We start from the raw sequence: 24,669 nt of genomic DNA, 5'->3' as shown, positions 1-24,669 counted from the left end.
TCAGTGGCCAGCCAGGTGGAGATCACAGGCTGTACAATACTGATAAATTATGTAATTCACAGAGATACGTTGATAAATATTAATGTTTTATATTTTATTAAAAATGCAGATATATACTTTGTTTCATACGTTAAATGTAACAATATTTCAGTATATATTATATAAGCATATAATATATATATAATTCAGTATATATAATTCAGTATATACAATATATAATAAGAGTGTCAGACCACGGAGGAAGAATTGAAACAGGAATTTCCTTTAGTACTTTCTTATATTAATACATCTTCAGAGCGAACCATTCCTTCTGAAGATGTATTAATATACGAAAGTACTTAGAGCATTCTATTGTGGTTTTAATATTGAACAATTATACATATACGAAACAGACAAATCTGGTGTCCGAAATAGTAAAAATATTAGTGTGCGATGTGATCAATGTAAGGGGGATATTGGGTGTGCCTCGTATCCCCTACAACAACAAGACGTTCGAGAGCGATGAGGCCGCCACCTACTAGCTTCAGGATGTCGTCGAATCTAAATCAACAATATACTACCGCCGCTACTTTCTCGGAAACGTAAGTACCTGCCGCTTTACTTCTCTCACCCTGCCTGGCCTGACCTGGCCTAGCCAGACCTGACCAGACCTGACCTGGCCTAGCCTTACCTAGCCTAGTCTGACCTGGCCTAGTCTGACCTGACCTGGCCTAGCCTTACCCAACATTAATCACCACACGTGACAGCCCAAACGAATCGCAAATAAGTACACGTAACAAGTCATATGCCTGGACACTCTTTCACCTTGGGGACTGAGTGGTAACTATTGTATAGAAGAGCCGGCTCCCCGAGAGTGGTAAGAGGGCGTGATAAGAGGCTAACGTGTGGTCTTGAAGGAAGTCGATAAAGTAGACAATTTTCAAAAGGAAGGGCAGCATAACGAGCAGACAGGAATGGACAGACAGTCGGTTATCCCATAATGTGTAATACGCCCCGCACAGCATGGGTGGAGTGGGGGGGGGGGGGTTGTAGCAGGGCACAGTATGGTGATGGTGCGGGTGAAGTACACACCCACTGAATTCCTGCCATCAATAATTGTTTTCATAACCATTAGAACAATGGCATCCCTCCAGCCACCATCCTTCCACTGACCCCCTCCTCTGGTCCTCCACCTCAGACAATAACCCCCCACACCCCCTCTCCCTTCCAGACATCAGCATGTCAAAATCAGTACCATAATGTGTTTAAACTATTTAAACTAAGTCATTGTGTATCTCAAGGTATCTTAATTCATTTGAAAGTGTACATGTGCATTCGTTCATATACTCGCCTAATTGTGCTTGCTGGGGTTGAGCTCTGGCTCTTTAGTTCCACCTCTCAACCGTCAATCAACAGGTGTACAGGTTTCTGAGCCTATTGGGCTCTATCATATCTACACTTGAACCTGTGTATGGAGTCAGCCTCCACCACATCACTTACTAATGCATTCCATTAGATATAATCATATATGATTACACATAATCATAATCATTCTATACACATAATCATATATGTGTACGTCAACGTATACATACATGCGTATATATACCTCATATTAAAATACTGATAAACGAATGACCACGAACAAATTAATTTATAATTGTAGCATTATATATAATTTTAATAGACTAATTACGTGTTTATACATTTGAATGGTCCAGACAGGTGGCCAGCCTTGGACATATACACTTCTGGTAGGCACAATGACCTCATGTTAGACCCTTGATAGATTATGTGAGAGAGAGAGCTGGGGCAGGGAGGTGCGTGCCCCAGGGAGATAATCCATGCCCATGCCCCGCCTCGAGGTCAGTTCTCGAGTCACACCAAGAATAACAATCGAGCAAGTTGTCCTGACCAGGATGTGGCATATTTGGGAGGGTTGAGGAATAGGAAGCCTGTCTGATAGGGCTCTTGGCAAGCAGCTCTCCCTCAGTCTACCTATCTATATGGAAGAAATGTATCTAGGCCCTCCTCCCCCCTGCCTATTCTCTCTCCCCCACCTTTCTTCCTTCATTTCCTCCCTCCCCCTCACTGGTGAGAGAGTAGGAGTGTGAGAGTAGTTAGAGAACTCGTAGTTCTCACGCTCGTGAAATTGTCTGCGACCCTGGAGGAGTAGAGCGGAGGGGGGGTGAAAGTAGGTGACGATGGAGGAGTAGAGGGGAGCATTATATGCAGTGAACGTAGGTGTCTATGGAAGAGTACATCATAGAGGAGGGTGAAAGGAAGGTGACGATGGAGGAGAAGGGAGGGGGTGTGAAGGTAGGTGATGATGGAGGAGTAGAGGGGAGGAGGGGGGCAAAGGTAGGTGTCTATGGAAGAGTACATCATAGAGGGGGGTGAAGGTAGGTGGCGATGGAGTAGAGCAAAAGGGGTGGGGGTTGAAAGTAATCCTGAGTTTAATTTTTTAGTTATATATAGTGACACCTCGGCTTACGAATGAATATTTATGAACTTTTCGGGTTACGAGCCTAATTTCTTCGAAAAATTTGAATCGGGTTACAAACTTTGCCTCGGGAAAGGAGTTTGTTGATATACGTATGGGCTGACCTAGCGCGTGGTGGCATGGTGATCACGCCTCAGTTTACCAGTGTCTCCTGCCTAGTAAGTATCGCGCCTGAATTCTTTGTAAAGCATTACATTTGTTTTGGGATTTTTGGCTATTTGAACATAAAATTTGTTATGATATATCTTGCCATGAGTCCCAAGAAAGCCAGTGGTAAGGTTCAAGCCAAGAAAACACATGTGAGAATGACCATAGAGGAAAAACAAGAGAGCATTCATAAACATCAAAATGGTGCACAGGTTGTTGAACTAGCTAGGCAGTACAACAAATCTATGTCAACAATATGCACTGTACTTGCTAAGAAAAAGGACATTATGAACATTAAAGTAGCAAAAGGCATATCAACAATCCCGAAACAAAGAACACAAACACTTGAGGATGTTAAAAAGTTTTTATTAATTTGGATACACAACAAGGAGTTAGCAGGTGATAGCATTTCAGAGGCCATCATTTGTGAGAAACCAAGGCATTTGCATGAAGACCTTTTAAAGAAAACCCCTGGAACGAGGGGGGGGGGGGGAAAGATGAATCAAGTTTGAAAATGTGAAAAGTTTGTGTGACAATAGAGCCTCGTGGAAAACTTTTGCTGTGGTCATTACCTGGTGGAATGCACCCAGGATGGAGTATCAGGGCTATACATCTTTTAAATCATAAATGTAATAAACATTTCCCATCAACCTTACAAACCATATTAACCTATTTTCATGTATTTCCCCCATGTGCATTTTAACAAAGTTACTAAATTGCCTTTATCATTCTGTAAAATTTCAATTACAGTATACTGTATATAATTTTGTTAGTATAAATGGACTGAATATTCTGAAATCACTATTAATTTTACAATTTCAGATTCAAAGGTGGTCTGGACATCCAATTTGGTCAGACAGGTGAAGAGAGCATTTAGGATAGTTCGAAGAGATGAAGATGGTCACAATTGTGTTTGAAGAGGCAAACGCCCCCCTTTGCTCCTGACATTATGTACAGCCTATTGACCCCTGCACACCTAACACAAGGTAGGTTGAAAACTCCTCCTTCATGTCATTGGTTCATTAGCCAGAAACTTAGGGCCCATGCAGGAATATCCCTAAAAAAAAAAAGTGGCCCCAACAATGCATCCTCCAAGTCTGGAGGATGAGCAGGAGCATTGTCGAGAAGCAGGCCCTTTAGTGTCAAACTTTTCTCTTGCAGATATTTTTTGATGGCAGGGCAAACCACTCTACATCACAGTTTTTCTGCACGTTATATATTTTTTAAAACTCTTGGATTTTCGGAATGATACACGAGCAAGGGTTTAATTTTCAAATCGCCACACAGCACAAGAGTTAGCCTATCCTGACACAAGTTAGCCCAAGTTAGCTTGTGTCCGGGCAGTGATGTCTCCTCTTGGGTAACGTATGTCCTCTTCGGCAATTTTTTCCAGAATAGCCATGTCTCCTCACAATTAAACACTTGTTGTGGAATATATCCATCAATACAGTATCTACAAAATCTTTAAAATCACGAACAAATCTTTCAGCCCCTACTTTGTCTGAGCTGGCACCCTCACCATGCCTCACAACACTATGAATACCACGTCTTTTTTCAAAATTTCTCAAACCATCCCCTACTCACCTTAAACTCTTTCGTATCTGCAAAACTCGTTCTAGGAGGTTTTCTTTATAAGATCTTGCATGAAGATTTCATTGTTGACCAAACCACACACTGGAAATTGAATAGACGACGACATTTCGATCCGTCCTGGACCATTATAAAGTCGATTGTGATGAGATGAGGGAAGCAAGAGCATTAAGTAGGCAAGAGAGAGAGGTGAGGAGATGGCAAGTATGTACGTATGTACATCAATAAAACATGTACATACTTATACATAACGTGTGTAAATAGTGTAATAAACACAATAACAGTATTTTGGGAGGAGGAATGTTGGCGAGTAATATGTTGGAGGAGGGAGGGAGGACTGGCAGGGTGTGGCAGCTCACTCATGTTTTTTGGGCTCACCATACCAACATAGTGGATCGTTATGGTGAATACATACGTAGATGGGTATATACAATGTGTGTATATAGTGTAATAACAGCAAAAACACTGTTTGATTGTAGAATATGTCGCATATATGAGGCCCATAATTTTGAGCATAGCGATGTTCTATACTTTGAATTATATAAATTCCACAAATTACACACTTTTAAATAATATTACAGCAAAAAAAAAGAAGAAATGAATGAGAAACTTCAAAATAATTGCGCAACATTTTATTCGCAGCAACTGCCGTCGCACGGGGTGGCGGGGCCGACAGACCCCCATCGCTCCAACGCTCAGCGCCCATAATTTGCTCAATTTCCCAGCTCCATCGCAGCTAAAGTAAGTCACATGCAATATTTTTTGTTTAGTTTCCCCGTGATCAGACTCTGCATTTTAACAATATAAGAAGAGAAAAAAAAATTTTGGAAAGAATTTATTTCTTGTGCACCAGGGTGTTATTTGGAGACAGAGCAGTTCAGTGGTTAACTACTAAATTTTTTTTTCTCCCACACACGCACCCCCCTAGGAAGCAGCCTGTAACTGCTAACTCCCAGATACCTATTTACTGTTAGGTAACAGGGGTCATCCCCTTTTGTACAAAGAATCTGCTAAAGCTTTTAGGGCTAATCTTTGACACTCGTTTGTCTTTGTCGCCCCATATTTTTTACGTCCGAGTTGAATGCTCTAAGGCCCTTAACTAACTTTAGGTCATGTCCCATACTTCTTGGGGAGCTAATCGACACTGCTCCTCTCTTTACATTCCTCTCTCGTTCTGTCTAAACTCGATTATGGCCCTGTTTACTCGTCTGCTTCTCCTTCTACCCTTCACCATCTGGACACACTGCATCATACTGGGTTACGGCTCAGCTCTGGTACCTTTCCTTCGACACCTACCCTAAGCCTGTATGTTGAAACTGGCGTCCTGTTTCTACAGGATCGCCATGATCGCTACTGTCTTCTCCACCTTGCACGGTCCTTACAGCACCCTCACTCTTGCTTATGTCATGCCTTGACCTTTACCCATCCTGTGGTTCCTGTTCCCCTTCACCACCTATCTCTTTCTGTACGGTTGTCTCTCTTACAAAATGCTTTTTCAGTTTGTGTTACCAATATTTCCCCTCGTGTCATTCCGTCTTTGCCCCTATGGAGGGGTCCCCGTTCCTAAATTCCGTAAGCCTTGACCCACATGACTAAAACTTTTACCCCTCCTACAGTTCTAAATCACCTTTTCCTGGAACACTTTTCTTCACACTTCCACTCTATTTCCGTCTTCACCAATGGGTCTTAAGTCTGCAGACGGTGTAGGCTACTCTGTTGTTTTTCCTGACTGCACCTTTGTGTCTCCTGCCTCCGGAGACTAGCATCTTCATGGCAGAACTTTATGCTATTCTCTATGCTCTTCATCAACTCTTTTCTCGCTGTCAATCCTCCTCTGTGTTTGTAGTTGACACTTGCAGTGCCCTCATGGCTCTAGAATCCTTTAATCCAGTCCATCCTTTGGTAGTTGAAATTCAACATTGGCTGTTTCTTATCTCCAGTAGATTTAAGACAGTGGAATTTCGCTGGATTCCCACCCATATTGGTGTGTTCTTAAATGAGCGTGCGGACACTGCCGCTAAGGAAGCTATCCGCACCTGTCCCATCTCCCGTAAAGGTATTCCTTATTATGACTTTTACCCAGTTATTCATTTCCCCATTCTTGCCCGTTGTCAGGGTTGTTGGTCTTCTGTTACTGGTAACAAATTGCGTGCTCTTAAGAGTAGTGTGTTCCCGTGGCCTTCCTCCTACCACCGTAACCGGTGGTGGGAAACGGCTCTGGCGAGGTTGTATATTGGTCATACACGTTTAACTCACGGGCACTTAATGGAGCGCTGCCCTGCTTCTTATTGTCCAAACCGTTGTCTCTACATGTCCTGACTTCCAGGACTTACGTGTCTTGCTTCCCGACCATCCCTCACTGTCAATTGTCCCTCGATAAAATTCTTGGTAAATTCAATACCTTTGATATTGTTCACCGTATGCGTTTTTGTTCTTGTATTGGTGACGTTAGTGATATTTAGCGCACTATGATTATCCCACACATTTGATGGTTTGATAATTACTGTACTGTACAGTACTTTGGTTTGGAATGTATTAAATAAAGTTGTTTCATGTATTCAAATGTGTGAGAAAATCCACTGGGGCTGTGAGATGAAGCGAACCTGTAACAAAGGCATTGCCAGTTGCATACTCTACCACCACTGATGGTAAAAGTCTTACAACTGGATATCTTGTGTGACGGGTTATGGTATCACAGCTATACTGAACCAAGATGGTATGGCTCTCCCTCACATAAATGAAAGAAATGCTGCTATTGACCTTGCAGTGTGTAAGTTGCAGGTGGAAACAAATGAAAATTATCAAATAAATAATTAAACAATTTACTGAAATAGTAATGAACAAAAATAACACATGACAATACTTGACTATCATGTAATGCAAAGGTGAACAAGTTAGTATGACCTTAAATGCAAAAAATAAACTATAAGCAATGAATAAAAGTATGAAGATATACTGGTGTTCTGAAGATAGCTACCATACCACCATGGCATCAGTCACATGATGTTGGCTGGAAGTGGACGACGGGTTAGAGACACCAAGGTGATCCTAGAGCACTAAGGGAGAGATTGCCTCTCCAGGGAGGCAGCGCTCTTTATATAGTCCGGCGGTGATGACTCATCCAGTGTCAACACGAGGTGGACATCTGGTCAACTAGCAAACTGCTCGTTGTGGCTGGCGGTGCCTTTGTGTTGAGCTGTACCACTGTCAGTTGAAGGCGGCTAACTGCTTGTTTGTGGGGACAAACTGCCAGTTAGCAGTGGCGCCCGGCTTGCCTCTGAGTCGTACCAGGCCGTGCCAGGCCCTGGGGGGTATGGAGAGGTGGCAGGACTGATGACTCTTCTGGGCTGGTGTACATGTATACTTCCAGTGCAGAGGCATTGAAGGTGAAGGGAAAAGGCAGTTCCACTGCTATGCAGGGGATTCACGTGACACTTGTGAAGCCACAGAAAGTCTGGAGGCCCTACTGAAGCCAGTCCAAGTATTAAATAAAACCCCTGAAGTACGCCGGTGAAGGGTAAAGTGAAGGGTGAAGCAAGACCGTATGCCCCAACTTCAGGCACACACAGAAAATCACGTTTTGGTCCCGCCTCTCAACTGTGTATTTGAAGTTGGGGCGTATGGTGTTGAACTGCTTCAGCCTTCACCTGAGTGCTTGTAGGTCTTACGTAAGACGTTGACTCAAGGAGGGGCCTCAAAACTTGCTGTGATTTATGGGGAAATCCAGTTGTAAGACTTTTACAAAGTCAGTAATATACTGTGGTAGAGTATGCAGCTGCCAGTGCCTTGGGCAAGGGTTTACGTCGCCTCACAGCTCCAGTGGATTTTCTGCTTGGTGTATATCAGGTTGTGATTTTGTGTGTGTACCGTATTGTTATGATCGCCGTCTGATAAGTCCTTTCTGGCCTCAAGAGTCATTTTTACCCACCTAGAAAGATTGCAGATGGCCAAAGCAGTTATTTAAGTTAAGAAGGGACAAGTCTTAAACAGAAGTTTGCATAATATTTGACTGTAAAGGGGTAAATTGAGGTAGATTGAAAAACAAAATGGTGAACCGGGCAGGCGGTACTCACAATTAGGCGAGTACACTCGGGAACTTTTAAAGTGCAACCAAACATGCTTTAGGCTCTCACAACAAGAGGTGAGTGGTGGTGGCTCAGGTGCTCAGCCAATCAGAGCACCTAAGGAGGGAGGGCAGGAGTGAGAGGGGGGTGGTATGTGGAAGTTTGGTGACAGTTGTGTGTAGTTTGTTCATCTTCATTGTAAGTTTCATGGCTTGGTGTGCATTTCCCTAGTAAATTTAATTAGGGAAAAATTCAGGAGTTTGATTTTTTAAATCAACTTTTTAAATGTTGAGTTGTTAAAGCCTCAAAGTGCATGGAGTTGGTTTGGGAGTATGGCATCCTCATGCTGTTGCGTGCTCGCGTGAGGTAGCAAAGGTGATGTAAAGTTGTGGGGTGTACATGCTTGGGACGTCCTCTCTCGGGATGGCTGGTGTTAGACCTGCGTGTTTGTCGGTTGTTGAAAAGCCGTCATCCTTTGCTGTTGTGGTATTGATTTTACATTGTTCATCTTGTAATTAATACTGTAGTGCGATATCTAGGGCTACCATTTGTAGGTTTAAAATGTCTAATACAAACAGTTGTCCAATGAGTTTTAATAGGAAATATCATCCACCAAGCACCATTGTACAATTATATTAATTGATAGTATATGGATTGTGCAGAACTGCTTAGAATGATCTTTAACACTTGGCTATATTGGTCATGTCAAATACCTGCACGGTGAATGCTCAAAGACCCTTTCTTTATTCAGTGTTGTCACATACCTCATGGGGGTATGGATAGGCAAACACTCATTCGGTTAAACTTGCCTTGTAGTACTTTCAGAGCTCAGTAATTTGGAATCTGGTTAGCACTTTCCAAATAAATTGACCTTTAAAGTGAATTCTTATTTAGGTTTAAAACATTATACCGAATGAGAAACTCGGATTATATAGCCGAACACCAGAAATGTTGTTATTCAATTTGGTTGTCTAAAGCACATTCAAGGACTACACATTACATGGCATTCCAGGATTCCTCTATACCTTGCCTTATGCTGTAAACATTGCCACAACCCTGTGTTTTATTGATTTAAATGGCCACAGGGAGGCATACAACACTGCAGATTATGATGTCATTAGTTATCCACTGTGCTGACAAGTGGGCTGACTGATGTTCGTTGACACCTGTATCGTGCTTCAATTTAATCGCCAGGAGATCACCCTCTCACTAGACTCGTCTGTAGGAAGTACAGTATAGTATGTCAAATTACCTTGGATCATAAATAGCATAAGACTTGGGGGTAGGAGAGGGTTGCAGTGTTTGTCATGGCTCTCAGTTGTTCCTGGTATTAGGCAATTAAGTTCTGGAATCATTTTTGTTGGCCAATGTTAAACTTTTTCGAAAGTACTGTAGATGTTTTTCTGAAAGGTAAGGGTGGGGGGGGGGAACCTCTATGCTTGGATACAGTTATCTAAGTGAATACTTAGATTTATACAGTAGAATAACTACCTTCTTTTCCTTAGTCAAAAAGGTTGCTTGTTTATTTCTAGGGACTTGTATTTTCTTTTATTTTTAACTACAGCAACTTTCAGTGAATGATAGATTCTTACTGAAAGGACCTTTACTTCATTGTTGTTGCTTTATGGTCATCTCATTGTGTACAGGGATTCCGCGAAGCTTTTGGGGTTAGTCTTTGACATTCGTTTGTCTTGGTCAGCCCATATTTCTTGCCTCCGAGTTGAATGCTCTAAGGCCCTTAACCTCCTTAAGGTTATGTCCCATACTTCTTGGGGAGCGGATAGGCGCACGCTCCTCTATTTGCACTCCTCTCTCGTCTTGTCTAAACTCAATTATGGTTGCCCTGCATACTCTTCTGCTTCTCCTTCTACTCTTCACCATCTTGATGCTTTGCACCATACTGGGTTGTGTCTCGGCTCTGGTGGCTTTCGTTCGACTCCCGCCCTTAGTTTGTATGTTGACACTGGCTTTCTCTCTCTTCAGGACTGCCGTGATCGCTACTGTCTTCGCTATCTTGCGCGGTCCTTCCAACATCCTTCCTCTCGCCTCTGTCGTGCATTGACTTTTCCTCCTCCTGTGGTTCCTGTTCCTCTTCATTGTCTCCCACTTTCTGTCCAGTTATCTCGCTTACAGGATTCTCTTTCTGTTCATATTTCTAATGTTTCTCCTAGTATTGTTCCTTCATTACCTCCGTGGAGAGTCCCCCTTCCCAAGTTTTGTACGTCCTTGACTTGTATTACTAAAGCCTTTACCCCTCCTACAATTCTGAAAAGCCTCTTCCTTGAGCACTTTTCTTCGCACTCCCACTCTATTTCCATCTTCCCTGATGGGTCTAAGTCTGCGGATGGTGTGGGCTACTCTGTTGTTTTTCCTGACCGTACTTACATGTGTCGCCTCCCTTTGGAGGCTAGCGTCTTTACGGCAGAACTTTATGCTATTCTCTATGCTCTTCGTCTCTTGCTTTCTCATTCTCATTCCTCCTTTGTGGTTGTAGTTGATTCTCGTAGTGCCCTCATGGCTCTAGGGTCCTTTAATCCTGTCCATCCGGTGGTCATTGAGATTCAACATTGGCTGTTTCTTATTTCTAGTAAATTTAAATCAGTAGAGTTTTGGTGGGTTCCCAGCCATATTGGTGTTTCAATGAGCGTGCGGATGCTGCCGCTAAGGAAGCTATCCGTTCTTGTCCCATCTCCCGTAAAGGTATTCCTTATTCCGACTTTTATCCTGTTATTCATTCTTCCCCATTGGCAGGGTTGTTGGTCCTCTGTGGTTGGTAACAAGCTGCGTACTCTCAAACTTAGTGTGTCCCCGTGGCCTTCCTCCTACCACCGTAACCGGCGGTGGGACACTGCTTTGGCACGGCTGTGGGTTGGTCATACCCGCTTAACCCACGGTCACTTAATGGAGCGCCGCCCTGCTCCTTATTGTCCGAATTGCGTTGTCCCTCTTACAGTTGTGCATATCCTTGTTGAATGTCCTGACTTCCAGGACGAGCGTGTGTCTTGCTTTCCGACCGTCCCTCGCATTCACTTGTCCCTCGATAGAATTCTAGGTGAATCGGATACTTTTGATATCGTTCGCCTTATGCGTTTTTGTTCTCGTATTGGCATTCTTGGTGATATTTAGCGCCCTCTGATTGTTTCGCACTTTGGTGCGTTCTTTTGGTAATTACCTTACCTTCATTGTTGTTTCATTTTAATGTGGTAGTTGTGATATGGATTGTTCTGGCTCACGTGCAAGGTCTTGGATTTTTTTCTGTTTTATATTAAGAAATTGCCAGTCTTGTTACTATTTGTAGAGTTAGAGATCTGCATTAAGGCCTCAATATTATATTCTTTATCTTTTTTATAACATGTTATCAGCAATTTTTGTGGTTGGTAATATTTAGATTAATGTCAGTGATGTATATGACAAGGGTTAAGACCCCTTGTGGTATGACAGCATTTTTCCCCCAGTCATTTCTTTAACAAATGAAAGGGTCCTCGTAACCATTCTTTTGTCCTTTCTACCATGTACCTGTTTGTTGCTTCTTGGTCTTTCATTTGGTACTTTGGCTATTAAAACAATGGCCTTTGGTAATGTTGCAATTACCATTTCTAAAAAAAATGAGCAGGTTCATTATGCAGGGTTTGTTTTTAGCAAACAGTTTTACAAAAAAAATTCCATTCCTTCAGGACCTTGCAGATGTTAGGTCAAACTAATTGACAGTAATCTGTTTTGCCCTTTCAAACAATGATGGTTTTAATCTAGGTAAAATATTTCAGAATATCTGAAGTTTGGCAGACAAATCATTTAAGAGCTTTGATTAAATTTAAGTTACCAAAGACTTTGTGAAAACCATGTTGTATAGATGCTTCAGTGTCACTTTTCTAATGTTTTGTAAATTTAACAATGATCTTTAGTTAATTTAATTATAATTTGTACAAAGCTAAGGTATTGCATAGCTTTAAATTCTTTCAAATATGAAAACTAAAATATTGACTAAAGTTTTTTCCACTTTAATATTTCAGACTAATTTGCAATATTTGTTAGTTTATGTAAATTTAATAGGTAGTCCACTTTTACATCTTTTCAATGCATTTTGCATGCACCTATGTAACAAGTTACAAATAGGTGTAAATTTTACCAAGTATTTATTTTCAAAGTAAAAAAATTTCAGATGTTTAAACATTGCATCAATAGTAGTAAACAATAATTTCCAGCATAATTTCAGGATAAGGTATATAAAGTAGTTTCATTAAAAGTGTTTTGTTTAATAAGTTTTACATATAGTATTTATAATACATCTAATATTTATTACTGTTTCAGGTTGTGGGACAGAAGATCCAAAAGGCAAAGATAACTCCAGAGACAATCACCTGTAAAAGAAAAAACATTAAACAGGGACACTTCTTTTATTATCACCAATGCCTAATAATAAGCACAAAAAATCCTAACATCCTATCTTTTAAGATAGGCTCCGCAAGACCTATCCCTTCCTCTGGTTTTGGTGCAGAGCTTGTTCCCTGAATGGGTGCATTACATCCACCACTTTAGTGCCATCCACACATGGTACATATGCTTTACTGAAAGCACTGTACAATCCATGCCAGGCACTAAAGTTTTAGATGCATCCACCCATTCAGCAAACAAGCCCTGTGAGAATTAACAATGTAACCATTGTTAAGGGTCCCTACACCTATGCAAATCTAGTCCATCTATTAGATGGGTAGTAGAGCAAAGCTCTGAAAAAGCCAAGCCAGGGAAGTCTGCAGGACTGCCTGGTCCCCTTTTATGAAATGGGGTAGGATCAGTACAAACTGCATCATCCCCTGTGGGTTGTAACAGTAGGACATGGTTACACACCTATAAATGGACTAGATACAAGAATTAAGATTAGGTCATTGATATAGCTAAAACATCAAATTCAAACTCACCCCCTTTTGCAGAGTAAAGGTGCCTCACTCCAAGCCAGTCCATGCATCATAATCACCTGAAAAATATTTCAACAAATTAATATCAGATTTAAAGCCAATCTTGCTTTACTTCACAAATTCAAATAGAACAAATTTCTTTAAGGAATTTACCTTTCCTACACATTCTAGTAGCAGTAGTAAAGATCTAATTTAGCAATATAAATATATATGGCATCAATTTGCCAAGTTTCAGTAAATGTCATTTGAGAAACTATCCACAACTGCACTTCAATGGCAAATTACATTTATCTTTAGCCAATGCTATATTGTTTAAGTTATTACTATTTTTTTTTACTTATGCAAATCTATTCAGATTAACCTACAACTCACCTGATTCTGTTTAACCGATGAACTCTTCCAACTGACAGAGGGACTTCTGGACTTTCCAAACCACATTCTGGAAAACTATATAAATTTAAAAACCAAGCTAAACTAAACATTGATTATTTTTTTTACTTTCAAGGGAAAAATACCATCTCTTAGAACAAAACTTTTCCTGCCATTAACTTTGACTCATGATGGCCCTTAAGTGTTATACATTTATAGATTAAAGCTCATTTAACAAACATTTAATGTTAACTAAACAAGATTTATATTTCATTAAAAGTATTAATAAAACACCCTCAACTATGCTGTTTAAGATCTAATGCCCCACATTACAATTTTCACAATTTCAACATACCATTCTATTCAATACATTCCTGAAAGGACTAAACTTGCAGATATGGTACCCACTAGCCTAAGCCTAGACTTCCATACCCTAATATTTAATAGGTTTTTAGCAATTAACTTCTACCCTCTAATTCCAATGTACACAACACTACTTACTGTAGATCTGCAAGTATTTTCCTGCAGCTCTTTGTTGCCAGGACCTTCCACAACCTGTCATGTGAACAGTAAATATTACTAAAAAGTTATTTGCATAGCAATGTTATTTTGTTCATACCTGTACCACCAGTTTAACAGTTGCCATTTTAAATGGCACACTAAGTAGTAACCTATCCACCACTGCCCACTGGATGGGGGGCAGTGTGCAGGACAAGCATATAAACTTTGACACTAGCTCTCCACATATGTCAGTTGCTTAATTTAGAACCTGTACTTGAGGTCGATCTCGAACCCATTGTTGATGTGATGACATATTGAATTTTGTAACTTAGCTAAATGAATTGTGGGGTTCAGTCCCTGAGCCCATTATGTGCCTCTGTAACCCTTTCCACTACCACCCACAAGATGGGTATAGGGTGCATAATAAATGAACTAAACTAAAAACACTAAGTATCTTGTTGTCCCATCTTTATTTCCCCTTCAAAAGTTGAGCTTGTCTAAAGCATTTCGTTTTTAATTAACTATGTAAGGGGGAGATTCTGAATAGCAAGTGCCAATAGGCACTGCCACTGGCTTATGGCAAAAGATTCTGTAGCAATAGAACTATAAGCCACACTTTCTCCCCCCCCCCCCCCCCCACTTCCTCCCAACTGTTCAGTGTCAAAAGGGAGGGGGGTGTCCATTTACTGTACCACTTACATTTTAGTGTGGGCTTCATCCACTATTCTGATGTTAGCTGGAACATTTGTGCCAGCTGCTGGTTTGAAAGGGAGGCATACCATGTGCCAATTCAGGAAGCTTTCCACGTTCCTCACTGCATGTCAGCTCAGGACCTCACTACCATGTTGGGAGGCAGTTGAAGACTAACCAATCAACATCCCAGGCTGGAGAGCAGTGCCAGCTCGGGGAGAATTTACCACCTGCAAAAAATTTAATACTCTTAACAATCTACAACATCTATCTCATCTTTATCTAGCCCCCAAACCTTACATTTGTCAGCATTAAACTGCATCTGGTAGTCTTAACCATTTCAAAACTATATAGGGCATCGGTATTTTTTATTTGCCAATTCTGAAACTATTGCAGTCTAAACCATAATCTTGCGAATAACCGAGGTCCAAGGAGAGCTTTTAGGCACTACTTACAACACTTCTCCCAACTTAACCCCATTTATACTAATTTTCTTTGGTATAGCCATGACCTAATCAACTTCAGTCAGCATTCCCAATGATCCGAGCCCCTATCAATTTTGCGCCACTATCAAAATCTCTGCTGAAGTCAAGGTACACAAAATCACAAACTTTATCACCATTTCCTCAACTATCCAATTTAATCCATGAACATTTAGTAATAAAACTATGCTATTCATGTATCTAGTCATGTTTCTCAAAAAGAGTAGAAAAATGGCACTTGCAATGTTAGATTCTAGTAACTTTCCTCACAATAGACTAAGCTAATTGGTCACTAACTTAAGCGTTAAAGTTAACTCAAACTTTTCCTTTAAAACTTGCTATATTAGGAACTTTCCACGACCGGCCTTTACCCGACATTAAATAATGTAAAAACGGTATATTAAATGCAGCAAAACTACGGTAAATTCAATATGATAAACTTGCATTCTTTAAGCATGGGCTGCATAGTAAGTGAACTAAACTAAATGTTAAGCATCCTGGCAAACAACTTCGTTCTATTCAATTTCTTTATTTAATCACTTTGTCCGGCTAGAATTTTTAGATTAGATTAAAGGAACACCCTCCCTAGTAACGGCTGAACTAGTTAACCAAATACAAATATTTAGGTAAAATACTTTCATAAAACCCGTCTACTTCCCCCACCAGTAGACTTGTTCAGCTAAAGGCATAATGTAATGTTCCACTTTAGTAAATAAAGACTTAAAAAAACACTACCCCATCTGTGTAGTTACCGGTTACCCGACATTCTACGCTTAAAATAACCCATCTATTCCCCATAATTGTTCTATATAACTTACCTCTCACCCGCTGGTCGAGTACACAGCAGTATATATCCTCCTCCATTTCTCACCGCGTGGATACTATTTCACTCTGGCCGCAAATTGCCTCAAATCACCTACGTTGTCCATAAACATATATAGAAGAGCAACTGACCCTAACACCCGTATAGCGATCATCACATAACGTGGGAACATTAGTAGTACTGCTGTCAAAACATAGATGGCGCCAGGACAAACGGTAATTCCTATGGACTCGCCTAGTTATGCGTAGGGAATTGAGCTTCAGCTGTTTGGTCCCGCCCCTCAGCTGTATTCACCTAGTTGTACTCACCTAATTTGTGCTTGCAGAGGTTGAGCTTTGGTTCTTTGGTTCTTTGGTCCCGACTCTCAACCGTCAATCAACAGGTGTACATGCAGGTTCCTGAGCCTATTGGGCTCTATCACATCTACATTAGAAATTGTGTATGGAGTCAGCCTCCACCACATCACTGCTTAATACATTCCATTTGTTAACTACTCTGACACTGAAAAAATTCTTTCTAATATCTCTGTGGCTCAACTATCAAAATGCATATATCTTTGCTTTCACTTCAGTTATATTTATGACAAGGGATTTAAAATTTGCCTATATTTCTGCTTCGCAGATGACATTAAAAACTTTCGTTTATTACAGTATCTACATAAAATTAACATTTATCTTCATTAGGTTGTAGTTCTCATCAATAGGGAGAGCGTCGGTAAAAAAAAAAAATAGTTTAAATATAAATATCTTTCCTCTCTCAATAATATGCCCGAAACGCTATGCGTACTAGTGGCTTTAGGTATTGTATGTACTAGCTCTATCTATAAATCCAATATTATGTTTGTAAATTGACTATTTATGTACTTTCCTGAATAAAATGAACTTTACTAATATCTATTCTCTGTGACTAAAACGTAAGAACGACTTTATCTATGCCTTTTTGATAACATATACAATTATAAGCTTTATTAGTGAATCTCTATTAATTAAACAATATATCAGAGAGTGTGTAAGGTTCGGTGTTCCATGTGCGAAGAGACATGGGAGATTTTACATCAGTACAGTAAATGTTTTAAGTAGCGAACGCATACTAACGAATAACGATTAGTATAGACCAACACTATTGTTCTATGAAGTCGATTTAACTTCCAGACATGTATTTTTCAATAAGTCTTAAATATTTTCTGGCTAGTTATGTTAGATATTATTAGAAATACGTATTCTACTTGTTAATATAATAAACTAAATTTGCGATCATTTAAGGAGAGAAGTGCGACGACTGGATCACTGTGTACAGAAGGTTGATATGCCAACAAACACTTTCCAGACAACAATATATCTTGGATAAGTCGCTCCACAACATTGACACCTGGACCGTTGACTTCCTATGAGGCCACATATTTACTTATTTCATAATGGAAGTATATTATTTTATATTAAATATATGTTTTCTCGTGTTCTGCATTAAGCACCAACATCATAGTGAATAAATATACCATATTTCTTCATTATTTAAGTAATGCTAGGAGGCTTTGAGTAGCTTTGGGTCATTAGGTGAACAGAATCTCCAATAGATGGGGCGAGAGTCGCGCTATCTCTCGCCCGAGCGAGAGTCGAAACTTATTTTAGAATTGATATATCTTTGTCCTCCAACAAGATAGATTTCCTTTGGTGCACTCACAATAACGAGCATATCTCTGTCTTTCTGAAGGCATATAATATTTTAGGCTTTATAAGCGTATCTTTGTTAATTACACACTATATTGGCAAGTGCGTAGGCTTCTGCATTCCATGACCGATAAGCTACTGAATGCCACTATAAAAACGTATGTATCTTCACTTGAGCTTTATATATGTCTATGTTAAAGTATTTAAAATGAAGCTTATATTTCTATCTTTCTTGAGACATAAAACATATGTGTTTATTAATGAATTTACGTGAAATAAGCATTGTTCTGAGAGAGAGTTGCTCTGTCGATTAGTCTGTGCGGGGTCGGAGCTCGGCGATTATTAAAACACATGTATCTTCATTAGAACTTTATATATATCTATGGTAAAGTATTTAAAATGAAGCTTATATTTCTATCTTTCTCAACACATATAAAAACATTTGCGTTTATTAACGAATTTACGTGAAATAAACATTGTTCTGAGAGAGAGTTACTCCGTTGCTCGATCTGTGCGGGATCGGAGCTCGCCGATTAGAAAAATACACGTATCTTCGCTTTAAATACAAATATGCCCATGGTAAGGCATTTAAAATGAAGATTATGTTTCTATCTTTCTTGAGACGTATAAAAATCTTACGTTTATTAACGATTCTGCGTGAAATAAGCATTGTTCTGAGATGAATATTGCGGATTTCCGGCTCTACGACCGATGAAAAATGCAACTTTTATACAACTACAAATATCTTTAGTTTTACTTTAAATTTTGTCCTGAAAGAGTTTTCATATATAGATCCAGTTTCTGCCGTTCTTCTGACATGAAAAGACCTTTGGTTTAATAAGTTATTAGGATGTTTTCAACAATATTACTAGGGCGTTCACCGATTCTAACATGGGCGACCCTTTTGGAAACGCAACACATGGGTTGACCTGATTGATATATGGGTCAGATTCCATTAAGGTTCGGAACATTACCATACAGCTTTGTACACACCCTTTCTACTGTAGTGCTGTACAGTGGTCTACGTCCTCGACTCATAATCTACGATCTCTGGTTCGATCTCTGAATGGGCCAAAAATGTTCGACATTTATCTGATCACTTACGTCCTCTAATTACTCAACACAAAGCTGCTATTAGGACAATATCCAATTCTGGCCCCAGACATCACTCGGTACCCCTACTCAAATCTCTGAATATGTTAGACATTAAGTCACTGCACATTCTCTTATGTGTACTATACATATATAAAACGCTAAACTATAATGCCAATCCTGATCTCAAAAGCTTCATAGAAGGTTGTAACAGAACCCATGAGCACCACACCAGAAATAAATACAGTTTTGATATTCCTAGAGTACGACTTAATCAAACCAGAAATGCTCTACAAATCAAGGGGCCCAGAATGTGGAATGACCTTCCCAACCATGTTAAAGACTGTACCTCTCTCAACCAGTTTAAGTTAAAAACGAAGCTATACCTAATAAATTCCTTGTAACCCACCTTACCCCTCTGTTGTCAACCCATGTATGTTTTTTTTTTTTTTTCAAATCAACGCTGTTTGAATGTAATTTTCTGTAATAATTTGTAATTGTATTTGTGCTGCTTTTTCAACAATGTTCCCCCCTCTTTTACCTCTATTTTTATTTGTACTCAACACATCTTATTCTTTTTACCCATTAGTTTTAAGCTTTAGTCATTAATGTTTTTCCTGCCCGAAACGCTTTGCGTAATAGTGGCTTTAGGCATTGTATGTACTAGCTCTATCTATAAAGCCAACAAACTTTGTAAAATCTCTTTATGTACCTTACCTAAATAAAAATTATTATTATTATTATTATTATTATTATTATTATTATTATTATTATTATTATTATTATTATTATTATTATTATTATTGATGCCTGTGTTCATCAAGCTGTAAATCAGTATCCTTGATTTAAGCAACTATTGTAGCTTGCGTCCTGGCCGGGTGAGGGACCTCAATAAGCCTAAATGCAGACTTCCAGTCACCGACAACGGGAATTATGTCCAACTCTTATTCAATATTTCGGACACACCCCAAGACCCCCTTTCCTAATCTTTGCCTTACCTTGCGTTGTTTTCGGGGTAACGTCCCCGTGGCCCGGTCTCTGGCCAGGCCTCCTGGTTGGTGGACTGGTCAACCAGGATGCAGGACGTGGCTGCTCGAAGCCTGACATATGATTCACAGCCTGGTTGATCATGTATCTTTGGCCCCCCGTGAGGCAAAGGTATATGATACTTATACTTATATACTAAGTATAATATACTTAGCCTTCTGAAACAATGCAGCGATCCCGCGTTTAGTGATACGAATCATATTATTTTTCTTAAGTTATCTCTAAACTACTTCGGTTTGAGAATCGTTTTCTTTCATAAATAATAAAAAAAATTATAGGTTGACGTAAACTATTGTATTTTTAAAATAAACAAATCTAGACTCTTTCTTGTTTTCGCTGACATTCCATGACGATTAATGTGTATTTACTCATAAATGGAGATGGCAGAAGGCCTCAGAGAGCGGTGTATAATATTGTTTGAGGTATTTATCGAGATATTCTGGGCTTGCCTGCACACACTCGCGTGAAGTTCTTTTCACACTTCTTGTCATTCTTCCACTCTACCTCTCTTCTTATTTTTAACTTCTTTTCCCCTTTTCGTCTTGATTTTAACACTCTCTTCTGGAGTTGTTTTTCACCCATTTTTTTATATTTATTATTATTGGTAGTTTTATATGCTTATTATTATTATGATTATTTACCTTTAGTCAATTTTATATGTTTACTAACAAGATATTTACACGTCATGAGAGCTATTCACATAATTTTTATTGACACCTGCATAGCTCAGGTATATACACCTGTCCTTGAGTAAACATTAGACTTTTTTTTAAATATTCTGTCCTTTTTTTAATCAACTACATTCCTTTCATTCCTTCAATACGTAAATAATCACGTTCCTTTTAAATTCAGAGCGCGTTGACCACCTGTCCAGCAAGTGGCTTAACGATAGGCGAGGTTGGTGTGTAAATTCAATTACTTCAGCGTTTTCCAATAAACGATGTACTTCGATACGCGATTATTTTGCTTTTGGGGCAATGTAGGACAAACTTGATATATATATTTTTTTTTTTTTTTTTTTTTTTTTTTTTTTTTTTTTTGAGATATATACAAGAGTTGTTACATTCTTGTACAGCCACTAGTACGCGTAGCGTTTCGGGCAAGTCCTTAATCCTATGGTCCCTGGAATACGATCCCCTGCCGCGAAGAATCGTTTTTTCATCCAAGTACACATTTTACTGTTGCGTTAAACAGAGGCTACAGTTAAGGAATTGCGCCCAGTAAATCCTCCCCGGCCAGGATACGAACCCATGACATAGCGCTCGCGGAACGCCAGGCGAGTGTCTTACTACTACACCACGGAGACTGTTTATATTGAGATTGCTGATATTCCGGTATAGTAGAGTCTGGTTCGTTCTCGACGCACACTCGAGAATTCCGGGTTCGAATCCCGGGTGGGACAGAAATGGTTGGGCACAACCCATCCTAAAACAATAATTTTAGGATGGGATGTATATCATACAGAACGGGAGACATCTCCCGTCACGCAGGGTGCAGTCGCACCTCCACAGATCTCCAGTATCAGCTCTTGATACTGGTAATGGCTCAAAAGGGGCCAACACTTACGGGCTATTCATGCCCGTGCCACCTTTTGGGTGGCTTAATCTTCATCAATCATCATACAGAAAGCTAGCAGAGCAGTTAGAAACCCCTAGACCTGGGTTAGCACCCTGTACCGTCCCAATACACTATGTTAGCGATAAATGCTAGCACTTAAAGCCAGGTTAGCGCCCCATATAGCAAGTTAGCACCGCAAGCTAGCACTCGGCACTAATTCATAACTATACACCAAGCTATCTTGAGATGATTTCAGGGCTTAGCGTCCCCGCGGCCCGGGCCTCGACCAGGCCTCCTTTTTGTTACACACCCCCCAGGAAGCAGCCCGTAGCAGCTGTCTAACTCCCAGGTACTATTTACTGCTAGGTAACAGGGGACATCAGGGTGAAAGAAACTCAGCCCATTTGTTTCCGCCTCCACCGGGATCGAACCCTGACCTTTAGGACTACGAATTTCAAGCGCTGTCCACTCCGCCGTCAGGCCCTCGAACGAGGCCTGACGTAACTTAAGGGTCAATTTGGGTGCGATAAATGCGATTATATATATATATATATATATATATATATATATATATATATATATATATATATATATATATATATATATATATATATATATATATATATATATATTGAACCACAAACTTAAATAGAGAATGGTTTACAGAAAGTAGAATCAAGAATGGTTAATATTGACATGCAGAAATTGTAGGGAGAAAAATCTAAGCATTCTATCACTATACAAAAAGCTAGCCCCTCCCCCCATAAAAAATTGTTTTCATATAATCATAATTAAACAGCATTCAACCATTGAAGGTCGTAAACGCTATGGCGACGTGTTGTGGGTAAACTCCTCCATCAGCATGCGAGGTTCCATCCTCAAGATACATGTTGTAAAACACACACGTTGTTAAACCAAACTCAATCGGCCGAGAGCCTAATTGGTCACCTAGCCAGTCACAGTTAGCAAATCAGTTAAGGTAACCAGTTAATTTAATGAGGGGGAAAATAAAATTATATTTAAATCATTCAAAAATGCAAAATGCGGAAGACTCAAATCCACTTATTCAACTAGTCAGCCTAATGGGCAATGCTAAACTTAATGTTGTGGATGGAGATGGTTTCCAAAACTTTCAGGAAACCTTTATCGAGCCCCCCCCCTCACCCTTAGGTCAAACTACTGACCTTCACCAGTATGTAACCTACAAAATACGGGATCACCATAGCCCGTGCTGCTTGGGACTTTTTTGTTCCAGATAGCGAATCTTAAACAACAACAATAACCTACAAAAATTGCCTTTCTCCCGGGTACCAACTTCCTGCTGGATTAACAGGTGCATCAGGTGAAAGGAAACTTACCCAGCGATTCCTGGCCTCTCCCGGGGATCGAACCCAGGATCCCCGACTGCGAGTCAAGAACAAAGACCACTGTACGACTCGATCCTCGTATACATTTGTTTTGAAGTTGGTGGATTAAATATTTACCAGAGGTCTGGTTGATGTATGACAATGATCCATCATAAATACTGATGCGGCGTATGTATAACTGCAGCACTATATGTATAACTATAATGATTGTATACGCTGGGGATGGCTTATGCATGCTTGCAAATTGTATATACATATATATTGGTGGAGGGCTATATATATGCTATTAAGGTTTTGAAAAACTCACCATTTGGTCACCATTTGGTCCGGGAGACATCTCCCGTCACGCAGGGTGCAGTTGCGCCTCCACAGATCTCCAGTATCATCTTTTGATACTGGTAATGGCTCGAAAGGGCCACCACTTACGGGCTATTCATGCCCGTGCCACCTCTTGGGTGGCTTAATCTTCATCTATCAATCAATCTTTGAAAAACTAAATCGACTTGTGTGGGGACAAAAATTTGCCCCCACACAGCCGGTCGGCCGAGCGGACTTGTGATCCTGTGGTCCCGGGTTCGATCCCGGGCGCCGGCGAGAAACAATGGGCAGAGTTTCTTTCACCCTATGCCCCTGTTACCTAGCAGTAAAATAGGTACCTGGGTGTTAGTCAGCTGTCGCGGGCTGCTTCCTGGGGGGTGGAGGCCTGGTCGAGGACCGGGCCGCGGGGACACTAAAGCCCCGAAATCATCTCAAGATAGATAACCCCACACAATCTGGTCCAGAATCCTTCATGACTGTATTACCATTCTCTGCTTCAGTCATCAACGTTTCTGAGATAGGCTAATGATGATTGTTTTATGGATACCCCTGCAGCCACAACACCCTAAAACGCCATATTTTACGGCTTTCCTTGAATTTATGCAACAATGCATTGAAGAAAAGGCAGAATCGTCGTGATTTCATTATAAATCGAACGTAGCTCTGTTGCGTTAAATTTCTTAAATGATTTATCTTAAAATGCAACTTAATATTGGGGATGTGACTTTTGATTCCCATTCACGGGTGTGGCCACAGGGATGTATTCTAAGGGATGTATTCCTGGGGATGTGAGTGTATTATTAGACACTGGCTGGTGATTGTTCAGCTGTTCACTAAAGCCTCGCGTGTGTTCTGAAAAATTCGTAGAAACAAACTAAGATAAGACGAACATGTGGCACTGTGCCTCTGGCCTCAGTGCCACTGCAAACAAATTAGCTAATGATGGCTCTAACCACGTCTGCAAACAGCTAGCAATCTTCAGGACCTCGTTAGCGGCCTGTGCAAGCCGAGGATTCCACCCAGCTGCCCACACCACCCAGCTGCCCACACCAGCCAGCTCACCACACCACCCACTTGTACTTCGCTCTATCTTAAAACCACCACCAACAATTAGTGTGTGTTGTCAAAAGGAGAATTCATGATCAGATGACTTGAGATGAAGCATGCAAGATTGTCTCGATAGCGAGCAGGGCTAGAGAGTCACTACAATAAGATGGACACAAACTTTTCAGTCGCTACTGTTTTCATCAGAAGATAATATTTCGAGCAATTATCTTCTTGGTAAAAGCCTAGAGATAAGTTTCTCTAAGGTGATCTTGTCATAGTCTTCCCTCGCGAGTGATTAGTACGACAAATGTATCGGGTAATTCAGCGAAATTCGACATTCCTGCAGGTATCCCAACCGACACTATACCTTGTTCTGCTGTTCTACCTTGTCTACTGTCAGGCACTATACCTGCCTTCCTGTAGGCCGACAGGGAGGGTGGTCTATCAAGGATACGTGGACCAGGATACAGACACAGGATCCGTCAACCTAACAAGGATATATTTGTGAATGCA

General features: G+C 40.4%; 1 long non-coding RNA gene across 1 annotated transcript; it reads left to right on the top strand.

The window, feature by feature from the left end:
* The first annotated feature begins 244 nt into the window (after window positions 1–244).
* LOC138373586 (uncharacterized) lies at window positions 245–14,512 on the top strand. The gene is made up of 4 exons (XR_011231210.1): window positions 245–581; window positions 3,452–3,615; window positions 4,862–4,960; window positions 12,592–14,512. It is a non-coding gene; the product is annotated as an uncharacterized lncRNA (long non-coding RNA).
* The last annotated feature ends 10,157 nt before the right edge of the window (window positions 14,513–24,669 follow it).

Source organism: Procambarus clarkii, chromosome 42 (genome assembly GCF_040958095.1).
Source record: "Procambarus clarkii isolate CNS0578487 chromosome 42, FALCON_Pclarkii_2.0, whole genome shotgun sequence".
Classification (NCBI taxonomy): Eukaryota; Metazoa; Arthropoda; class Malacostraca; order Decapoda; family Cambaridae; genus Procambarus; species Procambarus clarkii.
The sequence above is the reverse complement of the archived record's forward strand: the minus strand, read 5'-3'. Positions and strand labels throughout refer to the sequence as shown.